We start from the raw sequence: 15,790 nt of genomic DNA on the forward strand, positions 1-15,790 counted from the left end.
AGAAAAAATATATATTTGTAATACAAATGAGCCCCAGTCCTGGCCTGAAACTCCACTGCCTTTCACATATTAATGCTTCTCCTGTTTTTGCACTTTTACTTCATTTGTACATTTGTTAAATGTTTGGGTAAAGCTTGCAGAAAAGGCGGTAAATACACACACACAGGGAATACACATAGGTAGAGATTCCCTGTATAGACTATCCTCACCCCCCTTCCCGATCCTTTAAAGATACAGTATAAAGTTATTTCAACAAATGTACTGTACACTAAGTTTATTACATATTATTTTACAAATATTTTAAAAAGCCCTGCTGAACAGAGTATGTGGGTGTTTCTTAATACCAAGAATGCAGAGAATGGACTTGACAAGCTACATTGTAAGCACTCGTAAAAACATAAGAACGGAGGATCTACTGAGATCTTGTGTTCCATTATATTAAATGACAGTCAAAGTTATTGTGACTTTTTTCATATCTGACCACAGCAGGAGTTCAAGTAAATAAACAACAATCACTGTTTTTATCAGATTTATTAAGCTTTAACAACTTTAATATTTTAAGCAGCTCTCACCTGCAGACCCAGGCATGAAGTTTATTTAAAATCTTAGTGTAGCCAAATGCCCTAGTTCAAGTGATCTCTTAAGTGAGCTAGGGTGGACCAGAGTCTAGGTTCAGATAAAGGATTTGAAATAAATGGTAACAATGAGTTACACATATTTGTTATGAAACTGAAATGTTTAAAATTAAACAAAAGCATAGTTACAAATAAGCCGGCATTAAAATACAGAAAATATTTAGTAAATGTCAATGTCCATTGTTGGGTGCACCCTCAAATTAACAAATAAAAGAAATGGAGCATGTGCATTAAGACACAGTCCTACCACTCCGATGCTATCCAGGAAAGTATGAAAGAAAGCCAATAATGTAGTTTGCAACACTGAAGTCAACAGCTTGTCTTCCTCAAAGGTGTAGCACTTTCGTCAGAATCTGAATGTCGGTGGCTCGTCATTTCCCCAGAAGAGAGATAATCCAAACACAGCCAAGCTCAAAAGTAATACTGAAACCTTTAAAAATAATTCATACAAAATAAAACAAGCTCACAATTTAATGATGGCAAAAGGAGAGTCTGAATTACAACCATATTTCTTGTTGTGGAGATAACTCTCTTAAACGTCCAGCAGGTGGTGCTATTACTCCACCAAGGAAACAGCCAAAACTACAGCTAACTAGAGCTCACAATATCCTTATATTAAGCCCTATGCTCATTTTTTAAAAAGTTATTTCAACTTTTAGGACAATTATGAATTTAGTTACAACATTTAAGCATTACTTTCAGTAAACAGTTGTAAACTCAAAATGAATCTGAACTAGAGTAGTAACACTGCTTATATTAAGCACATCATGTGTGGCTAACTGGCAAAACCTTTACTATCCAATTTAAACATGAATGATCAGTTTTGGATCTCTTCTGCTGGGAAACACAGTGAAACTTTGTGTAATTTATGTTTTAACTTTTTTTTTACAGCTATCTCTAAGCTCCACACCATTTTGTTCTGGCTGTTTCTCCTCTAGTTTTCTACTCACTTCTAGAAGAAAGGCGGGATTAACTCCACTGCTCCAATAGCAGCTTAGAACTGTCTGGGCTAACCAATGAGCTTCAACTCCAGTAAAATGGTTTCAGATAACTGGCTACTGGTGCATTTTTTAATTAACTAAATAATACATATATTATTAGCTTATTTTCTTTTCTCTGGATAGAATAATCTTTTTAATAGATGTACAGTACAGGCCAAAAGTTTGGACACACCTTCTCTTTTTCAATGCATTTTCTTTATTTTAATGACTATTTACATTGTAGATTCTCACTGAAGGCATCAAACTATCAATGAACACATGTGGAGTTACTTAATAAAAAAAGGTGAAATAACAAAAAAATATATATTCTAGTTTCTTAAAAATAGCCAACCTTTGCTCTGATTACTGCTTTGCACAGTCTTGGCATCATTCTATCAATGAGCTTCAAGAGGGGGTTAACTGAAATGGTTTTCCAACAGTCTTGAAGGAAGGAGTTCCCAGAGGTGTTTAGCACTTGTTGGCCCCTTTGCCTTCACTCTGCAGTCCAGCTCACGCCAAACCATCTCGATTGGGTTCAGGTCAGGTGACTGTGGAGGCCAGGTCATCTGCCGCTGCACTCCATCACTCTTCTTCTTGGTCAAATAGCCCTTACACAGCCTGGAGGTGTGTTTGAGGTCATTGTCCTGTTAAAAAATAAATTATTGTCCAACTAAACACAAACCAGATGGGATGGCATGTCACTGCAGGATGCTGTGGTAGCCATGCTGGTTCAGTGTGCCTTCAATTTTGAATAAATCCCCAACAGTGTCACCAGTAAAACACACCCACACAATTACAGCTCCTCCTCTATGCTTCACAGTGGGAAGCAGGCATGTGGAATCCATCCGATCACCTTTTCTGTGTCTCACAAAGACACAGCAATTGGAACCAAAGATCTTAAATTTGGACTCATCAGACCAAAGAACAGATTTCCACTAGTCTAATGTCCATTCCTTGTCCCAAACTAATCTTTTCTGCTTGTTGCCTCTCCTTAGCAGTGGTTTTCTAGCAGCTATTTGACCATGAAGGCCTGATTGGGGCAGTCTCCTCTTAACAGGTGTTCTAGAGCAGTGTTTCTCAACCAGGGTGCCGCGGCACCCTGGGGTGCCGTCTGGCTTCATCGGGGGTGCCGTCAAAATATTGCGCCTCACGTGCATATTTCCTTTCCAGAGTCAGCTCGTGTCGGGGTGTGTCCCAATTCACAGGCAGCATACTCTGAAGGATGCGACCCACAGAGGCGGTGTATTACTGCGCAGCTGTGACGCAATCTGTCTTCTAATACAGCCTCTGAAGGATGCAGCCCTTAAATTGGGAAACACTGTAAAGTTTTTGTCCCCCACGCGATGCACGCGCTATTTTATGTCATATTCCGCCAGCAACAACCCTCGTTCTCACATGAAGTTCTGCGCCAGCACCCCCCTCCCCTGTTCTCACCTGAAGTACTGCGCCAGCACCCCCCCCCCCCCCCCTCCCTCTCTTGGTCTTATTTTCCTGGGTCGGTCCTCATGTGTGCCAGTATCGTTTTAGCGCTTGATGGTTTTTGCGACTCCACTTGGGGACACATTTAAAGTTTTTGCAATTTTCTGGACTGACTGACCCACTAGTTTTTCTTTAGTTAGCTGATTGGTTCTTGCCATAATATGAATTTTAACAGTTGTCCAAAAGGGCTGTCGTCTGTGTAGTAAGCTGACTTCTGCACAACACAACTAATGGTCCCAACCCCATTGATAAAGCAAGAAATTCCACTAATTAACCCTGTTAGGGCACACCTGAAAACCATTTTAGGTGACTACCTCTTGAAGCTCATTGAGAGAATGATGCCAAGAGTGTGCAAAGCAGTAATCAGAGCAAAGGGTGGCTATTTTGAATGAAGGAATGAATGAATGAAAGAATGAATGGCATCAAAACTAGATTTTAAAACACGTTTTTAGTTTTTTTCACCTTTTTTTGTTAAGTAAAAAACTCTACATGTGTTCATTCATAGTTTTGGTGCCTTCAGTAAGAATCTACAATGTAAATAGTCATGAAAATAAAGAAAACACTTTGAATGAGAGGCCTAACTTTTGGCCTGTACTGTATATTTCATATTTTTAATTTCAAGTATTTTAAGTCAAACTTTTTTTGGATAATTATTAAGCTAAGACTGTGTGTTGGACTAATGTCTTCTGCCATTGCATCAGGTCAGAAGGTTTGTTCTCCTTAGCAAGTCACCAACAAACATCTGTGTTTCAAAGCCTACCCTGCATTTTTATTATACTGTTCCAAATGTATGTCCGATAGGCCACTGAGAAGGAGTCTCCATAGGATAGTCCTATCGAAGACCCGCCCCCTACCTTGACTGCAGCCTAGACTGTGGAATGCAACAGATGTATCCACTTTTTCTGGGGGTGGAGCAAGAACACATCCAGGAAATGTAACCATTGTTGGAGTACTACAGTAATAAAACTGAGGACAGATTAATAAAACACACATTTTTCTGGCTTTACCTTTTATTTGACAAGATCCAGTTTCAGAGTTGTGAAAACGTGCTGCTATTATTCCTCTTATAGTAGATGTAATTCCAGTCAGTTAGAGATCACCTCTGGCACTAAAGGGGTGCAGTGTAAGAGTTTGAGTTAGAGCTAAATCTTTATCAAGTAATGGAATTTAATAAATGCACAGTTCAGTACAAGATTAATCTTTTATTACCCAAGAAATAAATTAATCATTAGTTTTGTATAATAGTTTTCAGTACCTATTGCACTGCTGAGAACAGGGAAAGAGAAAAGTCAGATTGGATTTTTAGCAAATTACTGCACCACTGATCATATTTCAATGATCATTTGATTAAATTTGGTCCCAGGGACTATTTTACACTCTTAGAAAGTGGTGTAGTGGTAAAACGTATGATCTCATTAAATCAATGTACACAGGAAACAAACAAATTCCATCTCTCACAAACAAAGAGTAAAACAGAAGTTCAACATTATTTAATACTTATATTAAACAGTTGGCAAAAATATCATAGTCTACAGCTCCGGGTCTTCAAAATTCAAATTCCTGCTCTAAGCAGACGACTTGGTTCTGCGGGTCTACAGCAGAACCTGGGCCTGCTGGAGAAGCACTGCCAGACCTGGGCCCTGGCAGTAAACCTTAAAAAAGACAAATACTATAATATTTAAAAAAAGATTCAGATTTCAGGGGCAAAAGCACATATTGAAATTAGGTACAATTATGATTACTTAGGTGTTACAATTAGTTCATTTGGAAACTTTGGCAGTAAATGAACTGAACAAAAGCACACAAAGCTTTCTATACCATAAAACATCACATTTCTGTAGAAATTCCAATTAGAATTTGGCTGAAAATATTTGAATCTGTTATTGTACTTACTGCCCATAATTATATTGCACTTCATGGCAGTGAAGTGTGGGGTCCGCCCATAAACCATGAAAAGGGTAGGGGAGAGAGGGGTGAGTTGTGCCACTTTTTACTTAAAATATTAAAATATATACATATATTTCAGGATGTGGTGCATCCCTGAAAACAGTCACTTAGGATCTGAAATATAATATTTAAGAAACACAGCTTTTTGAAAAAAAAAAGTCCTAGTTCGGGATAAGTTGTGTCTTTGGACAGAATACATTGGGGTAAACTGTGCCATTGATTACTGGAGTAAAACAGTATATATTGATTTCAGAAACTGTTATGCTATATAAAAGCAAATCTAATACAAAATTACTAATTTAAGGTTTATTTAAAGTTACTTTACAACATTATAGGCCAATTTGAGCATCTCTCTTAATTCCTTCCTGACACACCTTAATTTCTTTGGACACAACTTCTCATTCAATGTTTTTTCATTATTTATTTATTTAATTGATTTTCTTCATTTAATTAACAGATTAATATTAAAGAGATGAAAACAATTAAGAGACACATATGGAATTCTGTAGTAACAGTGAAAAGTGTCACACACATGAGCACACCAGAGGTCAATTTTCTTAAACAAGGCCTAGCAAACCAATCACATCCTAGCAAAGATTAACAGTTTATTAACATTATAAGCATACCTCTTAATTCCCTTCTTACGAATATACTTCCCCTTCTCTACCTCTTTCACTGCTCTGAGTGGAAGCCCTGCATGTCTTCCTCTTATAACTCCATGGCATGAAGGTCTATTTCTATTTTTGGTCTAAAATTAAGAATGTCACATAATTTTAGTGATAAAATGTAAGAATACAATGAACAATTACAAAAAAATATATAGCCGCAAACAGCGATTTACGAGGTCTGAGCAGTAGAGGGCAAAGAGGCCCCTTAGGCCAGTTAGGTATAAAACATATTGCTGGTTGACCATCATGACCAAGCTGGTTGGCCAGCATCAACAAAGTGGAAGACCAGTATGACCAGCATGACGAAGCTGGTTGACCAGCATGACAAAGTTGGTTGATCAGCACAACAGTAAAGACCAAACTGTACGACCAGCATGACCAACAATATCAAATGAGCTACAGTGTTTTACAGTGCTACAGGCTTTTTGTGGTGTCTTGCTGCACTGTAGTGGTCATTTGGTGAAACAACTCCAGTTCTTATATTGAAAAATACAAGCCACAATAATCCTGCTGAGAGCCCAGAAGAGGCATAAAAAGGCCACATATAAATATCCCATGTATAGAGAATAAGTTTTGACCTGATTAATATTCAGCCTGTAAAGAGCTTGCTTGAATGTGATTGGCTAATAGTGACCATAAAAGTGTACATATCAAGTTTTCCTTTGGTGTACCGTGCATGGACAATAGATGATAATTGCCAAGGCTGAGCTTGATAGCTAGCATGGTTCTAGAGAAACAGCTATGTAACATTGGCTCCGCCCGGTGGGGGTGTATGTCTACTTAAACTGACGGGGTATCTGAGAATCATGTTAAGATCAAAGGACTGACATGGTATTAATCTCAGCTTAAGCATTCAAAAGACATTTTGCTGCACCATGGTAGACCTGATTTGCATTTGGCGGCCATATTGTTTAAGAAATTTCAAGATTTTTAAAATAATTATTGAGGAGTAAGCTCTGCTGAACAGGTTGACACCAAACATGTCATGATCGGTCAAGGAGCCAAGGACAAGTTCTCAAAAGTAGGTTTTGCATATTATGCAAATTTGCAAAAAACTTAAGTGGGTGGAGCATAAACAAGAATGACCAATGTGGCTGACCAGCATGACCAAGAAGGATAAAGATGTTCAATCAGCAAGACCAGCAAGATTAAATAAGTTTAGCAGAGCTTTAATTTAGAATTATTCACCTGTTGCTGTTTCACCAAATCACCACCAGTGCGCAGCAAGAGACCACATATAACCTGCTGAGAATCTATTAGTCTATCAGTAAGAGACAAATGTTACTATCAGTGAATTTCTATTTATTGCAGAGAGAAAAAAAGCCCGATTTGGCTCAAAATTGGTAGTCAAGATCAAGTGGTCTGTATATATATATGTGTATGTAAATTTGTGTGTTGATAGGGTCAAATTTAGGTTTGTCCATTTAGGTTTGAAAAAAAGCGATAATTTCGGTTTTGGGCCTGCAAAATCACTGTTGCTCTTGGGCCATATTAGAGGCAAAAAGTATCCGATTTGGCTCAAAATTTGCAATCAAGATCAGAATATCAGTCCTTATATGTATATAAATTTGTGTGCTGATAGAGTCAAAGGTTCCTGTCTTCTGTCCATTTAGGTTTAAAACAAAAGCGATAATTCAGGCTTGCGGCCTGCAAAATCGCTGTAAATTTCCAGTTGTTGTAGAGGGAAAACATGTCCGATTTGGCTGAATCGTTTGATTGGTTGAATATTCAGGGACTAGTTCGAAAGGTGCGATTTTTACTCTACTGGCCACTAATGCAAAACAATGCATTTTTAGTAAAGACATGTAATGACAAAGTTGTAGATGCTACAGCAAAGTATACAAATCAAAAAGAATGACATGCCTAGGCCACTTGTACCTTTAGATATAACTGATTTTCTGCTATAGCGCCCCCAAGAGGCCAATCAACGCCATATTTTAATAGATGATAGAAAGCCCTCATATACATGAAGGCTATAAGTATTGTCCTGATCGGTCATTGTTTAGCCTGTCAAAAGCTTGCTGGAAACGGATTGGCTAATAACGATTGCAAAAATGTACATATCAGATTTTCCTTTGGTGTAATATTAGGACATAGGCCACAGATGATACAAGCTTGATAGCTTGTACGGTTCCTGAGAAACAGATTTTTAGCTTTGGCTCCGCCCCCTGGGGGCGTAGGTCTACACAGATTGAAAGGCTACCTCAGAATCATGTTACGATCAAAGATCTAAAGTGGCATTAGTGTTGGTTTAAGCGTTCAAAAGTTACAGCTGTTAGAGTAAATTTTGGTGTGCCACGGTAAGACTTATTTGCATATGGTGGCCATATTGTTCACAAATTTCATGATTTTTTTCCATAATTATTGAGGGTGGGACTCTGCTTGAAAAAGTTGTTTGACACCAAACATGTCAGGATTGGTCAAAAATCCACAGACTAATTTGCAAAAGTAGGTTTTGCATTTTATTCTAAATAGCAAAAAATCTAAGTGGGCGGGGCTTTTTGATTTGCCATAAACCAAGGAATCATATAACGAAAAAAAATTTCGTCTAGCTATCAGGGACCTTTGCCATAGCGCCCCTTTGAGGCTGTAAGGGAGGGCATCAACAGGCCTATGCCTTGTCCTCCTAATGCGTATTCCGTTTTCTGGTACTTTAGATGAGACTTAGGTGAGATACTAAAATAAACTAATCTGACTCCATTTTATAAATACCAACTAGGTGAAAATAAATAGTTAACAATTATCAGTAGCACGCTTACTAAGAATTAGAATATGTCTAAGCAAAACCAGGTCTGGTTAATTAGTTTAGTGATGGAAGATATAGGCATAAAAAGTACACAACACTCAAAATACTACATAACATGTGAAAACAGCCCAGTGCATGGGTTGAGATATTCAGCGGTCCAGAACTTAGTCAATACTAGCGGTTACAGAACATAACACTCAATCTTATGTTTCCCTTAGTAGTTTGTGTGTGACATTGCACCCAGTGAAAACTCACTATATAACTATGGAAGTCTAAAAACTTAAAGAAACTCAAAACACAGACCAATTAGACCCTAAGGTCTACTAGAAAAAGATTCAACAAACACTTACTACAGACTAACAGTTAACGGTTTATTGTGACCTAAACTGGCATATGAAACAATATTCTTTAACAATCCACAAGACCAAGTCAAACAAGATAGCAGTTAAGAATATCGCATAATATATTTGAAATAGAATATTGTGTGATATATTTGAAATAGTAGTAACATACAGAGTAGATATGCATCCTGGTTACAGACAAATGTTGGCTACATGCAGAGCATGGGAGGTCTCATACTACCAGACAAAACTCAGAGAGTAGGTCTTTGTGCTTTCCTTAAATATCCAACCAGAACAATACACTTCATATTCTCATGGAAATTAGAATTTGGCACTATTTACCGACTATCACCACCATTTGTTCATCATGGCCTTTGATCATCACGGGGCAAGAGACCATTAAAATGATACCAAACACGAAGACATTCACATTTCATATTAACAAGATACATTTCAGATCCAGCATTTAAAAGATTCTTCAGCTCAGTAGACATCTTCAAGCAAGAGGTGTCAACTGCCCTTTGGTCAGGCTTCAGGCTTAATTTGATTAACAATGGTTCTTTCAACACAATGCCCAAGGTGAGGAGCAGAGGTGTGCAAATCTTTTGAATCTGAGTAGCAGTGAGAAGTACTACCATATGACCAAGTCTCAGCCCTGTAGGCCTTACGGTTTTATGGCAGAAAAAGAATAAGAACTACAATCAGAACAATTACAATAGGGTTTCTAGCACCACGTGCTCGAACCCCTAAATATGTTTAAAATATATAAAGTGGGAGTGAGTTACTTACCCCAGGCCCTTTGGCAGAAATGACCCCAAACCCCACTTTTTTTTGGAAAAAATGCATCATCCAGTAGTTTTGGACTAACATCCTGCTAGCTGTGTAGACTCATAGTGTAGCTTTACCAAAGCACTAATACATGTGTGAAATGTTTTTAAGCTGGTCTATAACTGTTCAGACACAACAATCAAAACTCCTTAATCATAGAAATTTTACTCTGAAAGGCAAAAAACTTTGAACTTAAATGTGCTTACCTCTCATGCAATGAGGCTCTATTTTTCGCAGGATGAGTAAAATGGCTGACTTTTTAAAAATGTGTGGTCACATGATCAATTTCTTCTGTGTGTAGCACTCGTGCCCACTATCTGGTGATACTTCTCTATATATCTATAGCGGGTGAGGCTAGGGTTCGATGTTAAGAATTAGTGTTCAGATTTTAAACACAAAATAAAATATCCAACTTGTATTATTAATGAATAGTTTAAGAAAAATGAACTAAACCAGACAAAACTTTTAGGGTTTTATGAATTAGCTTTATAGATGTATGTTTCTTATTATTTCTTATTATCTCAATGTTATGTTTTAGGGTTCATATATTATTATAAAATATATAAAATACAATATTATATTTAAATAAACCCCACAATTCACAATTTTAGAAAACAAACACAAAATAAAGTGCTTAAACCTTAAAGGTCACCTTCCATCGTTTTTTCTTTCATTTTAAAATGTCTAGTTGTGGTCTCTAGTATGAATGAATGACATGTGAGCCGTTTTTGTAAAAAAAAAAGTGCTCAGGTGTCTCTGTATAGCTCTTTTTTAATGGACTGTTTTAGGGGTGTGTCCAAAATGACCGGATTCCAGCTTTGCTCATGAATATTCATACATGCAAACAGCATGCAAATATCTCTCCTCTGATTGGCTAGGAGCACTGCGACGCCCCTCCACCGCTCTGCCGCTCACTGCCTCCCACCTCCTAACTGATGAGCGGTGATGTTGCGTCGCTTCAGCTCCGCCTCTGGGAGTTTCTCGAGCCAAGGTGGGCTGGTCTGTGAGTTTCTGCCTACGTAGGAAGAAAGATAATTCAAAATTCACCCGTTTTTCGGAGGGGGGGAGGGGGGATTTCTTTGCTTAGCTCCTGCAGACAATGGGGGCTGCAAAACAGTTTAATGTGCAGGTGTACACATTCAACTCGGAGAGACCTACTGTATTCCACAAAAAAACAAGAAAAATCGGATTTTCGCGGAAGGTGAGCTTTAAATAAAATTCTCCAAAAAAACAGAGCTCTGACCTTCTCACTGTACGAAATATTGCAGCTTATTTCAGCTCATAAACACCCCTTAAAACTGGAATGTAGCTTTCTTGAAAGTACACTGTAATGAAATTAAGCTAATAAAATTAAGCTAAGACTTAACTTTGTCAATTTCACTCAGATAATTAACACTTTCTGCTGAATTAACTCAGAATTATACACAAAACAGAGAATTAAACTTATCTAGTGAGGGGCGCCCCACACACACACACACACACACACACTCCAAAATAACAAACGTTGCAGGCCTGTATGATACTTGGGTGCGGCGTGGCTACTCGGCTAGCCCCTTCAGAAACTTGGGAGATGTTTAGCTTACAGTTCGGAGTCTTTAGGAGAACAGGGACGGAGAACCAGGCGGATCAGAGGCACGTTGGAGGCAGAAATCTTCGTCAGAGGACCCACACTGCTTTACCTGGTCACAGGGGGTCTATCTGACCTTGGCTACGGTGTCGTCTTCCCGCCCGAACCACGCAGAGTGAATCAGTCCTGAGCGCTAGCTAGCTCCGTCACACTGAACTAGCATAATTAGCCAGTTAGCTTATTCGAGCAGCTAACTACAGTGCTTCAGTCCTTAAACACGGTGCAAAACACAGTTATAACTCACGTAACACTGCTTAACCGAGATAATATATCTTGGTCTCACCCTTATTACTGAAATTAAGGGTTGTTACACTCAAAATACAACTTTTTGCTCCACTTTTGTGTACTTCTCCTACTGGTTCCCTCTCCACTCTCCCGCGCTCTCTCGCATCTCTCTCCCGCACACTACCCTCCTGCTCCCTCAAGTCCCTCCCCCACCAATCGGAACAGAGGAATCTTGACAGACACAGTATTTATCCAATAGTTAACTCTGACTGCTCTCCAAAACATTAGGAACAAGTTGCAGTCTAACTAACTTACTGATTCTTAAAGTGACAGTGTCTAATAGAACTGATTTACACAGTAAAAACATTAAAGGGTATAATTTTGCCCAGGGCTACATGTGGTTCCCAAGAAACAGGGGGTGGCACAAATTACCCCACTTTTCTCTAAGTGAGACAAACATTCAACTGAGACCCTGAATGTAGAATTCAGTTAAATTACCCTGAAGATTCACAGAAACACCACAAGCAATCCATGCAGGGCAGACTTAGGCTTAGGGTTCGATGCCTGGTTCTCCGTCCCTGTTCTCCTAAAGACTCCGAACTGTAAGCTAAACATCTCCCAAGTTTCTGAAGGGGCTAGCCGAGTAGCCACGCCGCACCCAAGTATCATACAGGCCTGCAACGTTTGTTATTTAGGAGTGTGTGTGTGTGTGTGTGTGTGTGTGTGTGTGTGTGTGTGGGGCGCCCCTCACTAGATAAGTTTAATTCTCTGTTTTGTGTATAATTCTGAGTTAATTCAGCAGAAAGTGTTAATTCTCTGAGTGAAATTGACAAAGTTAAGTCTTAGCTTAATTTTATTAGCTTAATTTCATTACAGTGTACTTTCAAGAAAGCTACATTCCAGTTTTAAGGGGTGTTTATGAGCTGAAATAAGCTGCAATATTTCGTACAGTGAGAAGGTCAGAGCTCTGGTTTTTATTTAATTTGTCACCAACTTATTTCTTTACTGAAGAGAATTTTATTTAAGGTTTAAGCACTTTATTTTGTGTATTTTGTGTTTGTTTTCTAAAATTGTGAATTGTGGGGTTTATTTAAATATAATATTGTATTTTATATATTTTATAATAATATATGAACCCTAAAACATAACATTGAGATAATAAGAAATAATAAGAAATATACATCTATAAAGCTAATTCATAAAACCCTAAAAGTTTTGTCTGGTTTAATTCATTTATCTTAAACTATTCATTAATAATAATACAAGTTGGATATTTTATTTTGTGTTTAAAATCTGAACAAATTCTTAACATCGAACCCTAATTCTTAGGCCAATTTCCACAAAATCAAAAAATACCAAAAAATAAAAACAAAAGTCAAATTCTGGACATATTTACAGTGACGCACACACACATGAAGGGCTATATTATAGATTACTCCAGAGTGCACAGGGGGTGTTCAACATTATAAAACACATGTTCACAGAAAAAAAGTGTGCATTAAAAATTGGACAGAGACGGATCGAACACTTCAGGCAGGGCTGCAGTCTGAGTCCTACACCCTTTAACATTTACATCAATGAGCTGGCAGAACAGCTGGAACAGTCTGCAGCTCCTGGCCTCACACTTCACGATACAGAGGTACGCCGATGACCTAGTCTTGTTGTCTCCCACTCAACAAGGCCTACAGCAGATGCTTGACCTGCTCCAAATTCACTGCCAAAACTGGGCCGTGGTAGTACATCTAAACAAAACCAATGTAATAAAAAAAACCCAGAATAAAGAAAAATAGACATCCATTCACACCAGGCAGCCCCACCTTAAACCCCTCCCTAAATTATATTTATTTTGGACTGATCATTACAGCATCAGGCAGCTTTAACGTGGAAGTAAGTTCACTGAAAAAGATTTGCCATCAAGAAGAATTTTAATAAAATTGAAATTCCTGTAAGAGTTCAGACTAAAATATTTGACTGTGTAGTTCAACCAGATGCACTCTATGACTGTGAAATCTGGAGTCCAGTCTGCGGTATTACACTGCCTGGGAAAAATTCTGTAAAAACATTGCATACTGTAAAAATGCCGTAAAAGCAATGCATGTAGAGCTGAATTAGGAGAATTCACATTGGCCATAAAATAAAAAAAATAGCACTGAAATTATGGATGCACTTAAAAGCAAGTTCCCCAAGTTCACTGCAGTTTTAAGCACTTCAGGCCCGGAGCTGAAGGACCCCCCCTATGCCAGCTGGTTTAGGAGCTCACTCATCAACCACCATCCAGCAGCTCTACAGTTCAGACCCACCTGCTGACCAAATTTCTATTTAACAAATTATTAAATTCACACAAAATTCCTATTGGACAATTGGAACACCACAACACACCAAAACAATCTGATCTGCTACCTCTCCATCAGAGATACCTACACACTGGCCCGTATCTTTATTCTGTCAGAGATACTTAGCAGAGGAACCTCCTGACCTACAGCCTGGCCATAGAGCGGGGCAGGCAGAGGAAGACCTGGCTGGTCAGAGGAGAGAGGCTGTGTGGTCAGTGTGTGTGTGTTGGGGGGATGCTTTGATGCTAACTGATCACTTGTTGGTGTTTTTTTATTTTCAAATAATTAATTAATTAATGCTTTTGCAGCGCTGTAATTTACTATGGTCATGCCAATTAAAGCTTATTTGAATTGAATTAAAATTGTTTGTGTGTGTGTGTGTGTGTGTGTGTGTGTGTGTGTGTGTGTGTGTGTTTGTGTGTGAAAGAGAAAGAGAGAGAGAAAGAGTGAGTGAGAGAAAGAGAGAGAGTATGATAGAGGGCAGAGGGAGATATTGCTAAAAGCTAGTGGTGGTGTGTGATTGGTAGGGAGTGGAGAAGCGTGTTTTTGTCTGTTGAAGATCAGCAGCACTGAGGGGCTGAGGAGCTGCTCTCGTTCTGATTATCAGCATTTTTTTCATTTTTGTACAATTCAAAAAATTAAGATACTAAAGCTGAGACTGATCTACATAAGGAATCAGTTTTATTGATCGTCTCTCTGTCTGATCTTCTGTCACAACTGCACGGAAGAGAAGGTAAGCTGGGGGAGGTTGGGAGGTTGAGTTGGTTGCTTTTTTTACTTATTTATTTATTTTTGCAATCAAATAGGCGTGTGCTGCCCACTTTTAGGGACGCGCGCGCAGTTGCTGTTACGGTTCTGCGTAGAGTTGTTTAACGGTGTATTTCTCAATGCTGCGATTAATTACAGTATTACACACTTCGTTTGCGTATTGCACGAGGGGTTTGATAATTTCCTGGAGAAGTGCGTGTCTGAAGCGCTGATGCACTGATGTGGGTTAATTGGCAGGGATAAGCAGGTAAATTCAGATTAGAATAAAGACAGAGTGAACAGACGTGTTTACTGAATTCCGCCTTGTTTAGGTTTTATTCCGCATTGAGAGAGCGCAGCGCAAACACTGTTATTATTATTATTATTATTATTATTATTATTATTATTATTATTATTATTATTATTATTATTTATACAGAGGTTTTGAGCCTCCATGTGATTAAGAGGGTGTGTCCCGCGCGTGCTTTGTGTGGTGGCGGGATGAAGAGCGCGCTTAACCTACATTCAGGCGCGCGCGCAGACACTAATAATAAGCGGGAGCGTTCGGTGTTCTGTCGAGTTCTGCTATGCTGTCAAACCGTGCTACCCTAATGTATGTTCATACATATACAATGATTGTGAGTCCAGGTTATACAATGCACCCGGGAAAAAACTATAATTATAAAGTAAAATCAGGAAAAACTACAGGTGGGTATAAGATGCCCAGGCAGTTGGTGCAAAACCCATGTTGCATTTTTACTTTCTGGACCTGGGTTACACACCTCTCGGAAAAAACACATTAAAACAGTCATAATGATAGTTTTACGCATGCGCAGAGCCACAAAGTAGCACATATCAATGGGTAGCACAACTCGATAGAACACCGGCGCGACATTGTAAAAAATAAATAAATAAATAAAAAAATATTTTCATGAATGGGAATCAAGTCAATATTTCCGCTGCTTGTTTAATAATGGGATATAATAATGATGGCGCACCCACGCGCTCCATCTGTGCGGGTTTTGGCATGGCTGAACTGAAGCGCACAACAGGTAGGCTGGTGTAGTCTGTGAGGCGTGGCAGTAACAGCTTTAGCTACACACCAAAAGAATCGGATTGAGAGCTCTGTCCCAAAAATCAGCCCCCGATTCTCCAACATTTTATGCGGGATAATGTTCCCACTAACGCGATTCATTATTAAATAATAAACCGTTACAATCGCTTTGTCTGGAGC

At 38.7% G+C, this 15,790-nt stretch overlaps 1 protein-coding gene across 1 annotated transcript in view; it reads left to right on the top strand.

Annotated features, from left to right (window-relative positions):
- The first annotated feature begins 14,303 nt into the window (after positions 1–14,303).
- The window catches only part of fxyd6 (FXYD domain containing ion transport regulator 6), a 54,637-nt gene continuing 53,150 nt past the window's right edge, over positions 14,304–15,790 (top strand). The window contains exon 1 of the mRNA XM_022667948.2: positions 14,304–14,542. The gene's annotated coding sequence lies outside the window, so the exon portion shown is untranslated. The remainder of the gene's footprint in view (positions 14,543–15,790) is intronic.

Source organism: Astyanax mexicanus, chromosome 18 (assembly GCF_023375975.1).
Source record: "Astyanax mexicanus isolate ESR-SI-001 chromosome 18, AstMex3_surface, whole genome shotgun sequence".
NCBI lineage: Eukaryota > Metazoa > Chordata > Actinopteri > Characiformes > Acestrorhamphidae > Astyanax > Astyanax mexicanus.